Source organism: Perkinsus marinus (genome assembly GCF_000006405.1).
Source record: "Perkinsus marinus ATCC 50983 genomic scaffold scf_1104296949530, whole genome shotgun sequence".
NCBI classification, from domain to species: domain Eukaryota; phylum Perkinsozoa; order Perkinsida; family Perkinsidae; genus Perkinsus; species Perkinsus marinus.
In genome coordinates this window covers 1,540-4,970 of record NW_003209899.1, presented here as the reverse complement: position 1 = coordinate 4,970, position 3,431 = coordinate 1,540, and positions in this window count along the sequence as shown.

Genomic DNA, 3,431 nt, shown 5'->3' with positions numbered 1-3,431 from the left:
CGCATGAACCTATTCGGAGGCATTGTCGACCCCTCGAATGATAAACTCCTCGACAGTCATACTTGCGTTGCCGCCTCTATCAACACGGCCTTCTCGAATGCCGACCTCCTAGAGAAATCTGCCAATTCCTGAGAAAAATCTCACTATGAAGCCAATCGAGATCTTATTCTTCATTGAAGATAGCTTCGGAAGGATTATCCTTCAAGGATATACAGAGGCATACACAAGTGACCTACGCGGACAGCCACGGGATTAAGTCTTTGCGGGTGATCGGGCGGGTAGAGAGAAAACCAATCACTCTGGAGGCACTGACGAGAACATGGGCGATGTCTTTCGTTCACACTGAAGAGAGCAGCGATGAAAGCATGCAGAGTTCAAGTAAGGCTGTTCCGAGCATGATCCTAGCGCTAAGGAATGAGGGTATGATACCCTGGGTATCAGAGTTTAAGTCTACCTACATCTATGGATGAATAAGTTCACTGAGTTCGACTTCGAGAATCAACTGCGAATTAACTTTGCGTGCTTCTCGAGTGTCTCGAGATTACTCGCTAGAAGGGCAACTAGATTATGGTACTCACTATTACAGAGCTCCATAGGGAATAAATGACAATATGGGAGTTATCAAAAATAAATTTTAAAAAAGGAAAACTCGTCCCCTTCTAGTAAAAATCACCAGATAAGACTCCTGCCGAAAGATTGACCCGAGCTCTCACCACATCATCTCTCTGACGAGCTTCCTAGATTCTGAGGATGCACCAGAAGTATCCAACACAGGCCATTCAGGCCCTTTCTCGATGGCCCGTAGCCATTCTCTAGCATCATTACCCTTCGGCATAACGGGTATCTGCCGTCAACGAGATCTTAGCGCGCGCCCCGATGATCGATTTCGGAACTCACTTTCCCCGTTAGAATATGAAAAAGGAGGCAGCCGAGACTGTAAACGCCACATTTAAGGCCAAAGGTTTTGGAACGATTCTGGGCTGAAGCCCATACCTGAGAGAAACGATTTATTCCTGGGTTTATTAAGATGCAGAGATGCACCGTGAAACAGATCGATTATCGACTCCACAGTATCGAACGGAATATCTCTGGGGAGGGTCTTCCTACTTATCGAACTCTCTGCCGTGAAACACACCGTCTACCGGCTTATACTAGGGCTTAGTCAGTGACTGAGCCTGGAGCTATACCTCTATACTGGCTATCACTCGCCTGCTAGAATAAGTGCTGCACAAGAAGAAGAAGAAGAAGAAGAAGAAGATAGTATCGAGGAAATGTATGAACTCCTCGGAGGAGTCTCCTCCACAAATTCTCAGCATATCCGGTTTTTCGACTCGCACACAGCCACCTCAACGAGGAAGCATGCTCTTAGGTGCTCCACGTAGTGTAGCTTTCAGGGCCTAACTCCTCATAGTCAGTGAGAAGTCAAAAAGCATCATCGATTCTACACAGTGTACAGTTCGAACCAACTCAAAACTTACGCTCTCTGGACTGTATGTCCGCATTATAATATGTCAGACTCGACGCCGCCAAGACCACCAAGGAGAATGTGTTCGATAGTTATATATCATCACAAAGATCCACTGCAATGTGCGATTTTCACCGTCAGCGAGAATCCAACATAGAGTCGACCCTTCCGCACTGACCTCAGGCGCCATTGTGTAAGGAGTTCCGGCAACCACTTTGGACTGAAATGCTCTCGTTGGATCGAAAAGCTCGGCTAAACGAAAGTCTATGAGGATCACATGAGGCTCCATCTCGTGGATTTCTGAAAAACTGGTCATAGGTTGAAGTAACCAGACCAGGAGAGTCAACTTAATATCAATCGATATCATCTCCTGATGGAAGTGTTGGAATACAGGTTTTGTTTTCTCAGGTAAACTCGGGAGTTTTCTCACTATATTATAACAGTTCGCATCAGCATGAAAGAGTATGCACGTGGTCAACTACGTGTGTTGGCGACAATATGAAAATTCTGAGGAAATTTCAGGGCAATCTCGATAGCGCTACCCTGAATCGAGTGTAAACTTTCGCAATGTAGTGATGAAGTTTTCGAGCACATATGAGGCAACCAGACATATATTCCACATATGACTTAGAGTAGAAGTATGCAAATAACAACAACAAAAACAATATTTCCTCAAAATTCTTTACCGACGAGCATACCAAACCTTGCGCATTCTTCTCCAGGCTCCTCAGATTCGTCCGATAAAACCCCAATTTTCTCAACAGGATAAACTCCGCAAATCTCACTCTGCCTTTTTCCCAGCGGGACGCGGTTCATCAAAAGGACATTTTCCGCTTTGATGTCCTTATGAATCAATCCATGCGAATGGCAGTGAGCGACAGCATCGAGAGCTTGGCGGAAACTGAGAAAGATGAAGACTCTTCTCCACAAACACGGGATCGATCATTACACGGCACAGATCCACCTCTCTGTCAGCGGCTTACGTATTCTACTACGATGTGCATCTTCAATCACCTACAACGCGAAAACACGTCATCGATACCAGTGGAGCTTCGCCCGTGATATGAAAAACGTGGTTCACAACTACTGCATACCAAGAGTATCGCGTTTTTACCGAGTTTCACGGCACTTTCACGCCACAAATTTCACGAAACGCGACAAATCACCCCATTTTGCGTTGAATACATCACGTGTTTTACGCGTTGTTAACAGCTCAAATGCGTTTTTCGCGAAGTGAAATGCGAAATATACTTTTTCTAATGATATGAAAAACACTGGTGAAAAACATATTTCACGACTACTGCGTATCACCGCGAGTATCGCGCTTTTCGCCGAGTTTCACGCCACTTCACATAAAACGGGTAAAACTCCACTGATTTCCCCAAACTATCAATTCTACCTGCGAAAAACTCTCTAATGGAGGCAAGCCTACTTTGAGTAAATCACCTCCCTCACAGATGTCCGTGATGATATACATATTGTTCCTATCTTCATAGTATCTAAAATTCTCATTCTAATTTTCTCGTATCTATCGGTCGGAATAGAAAATACTTAGTTGAGTTTCCGAGCAAAACCCACTTTGTGGGAACGAAAATTCCCAAAGTAGCTGAATCTTTCCTCAGTTACGAAATCACGTTGAGTCTGTCCAAAACAGTGTTGGAATGATGCATTTTTACACGTCTTTACTCCGTTTTCCTTTCAGCTTGTATGGAACTTGGCGATTACCGTGGAAGGTAACCACAGGATTGAAATCGGTGATGGAGAGCTCGTTTTCAGGGCCCTTTGCTATGATCACGATGGTTCGTGGCGGGCTCGTCGCTGTACAGTTGGAACTCGAGGTTTCAATTAGATTGTATTTCCTTTCAGTCCACTTCGCGTTACCCCAACAACAGGTTAGCTTAGGGCCCTGGAGACCTTGCAATTATTGGTCTACAAACTACCTTACTCAAGAATGCGTCGAGTACAC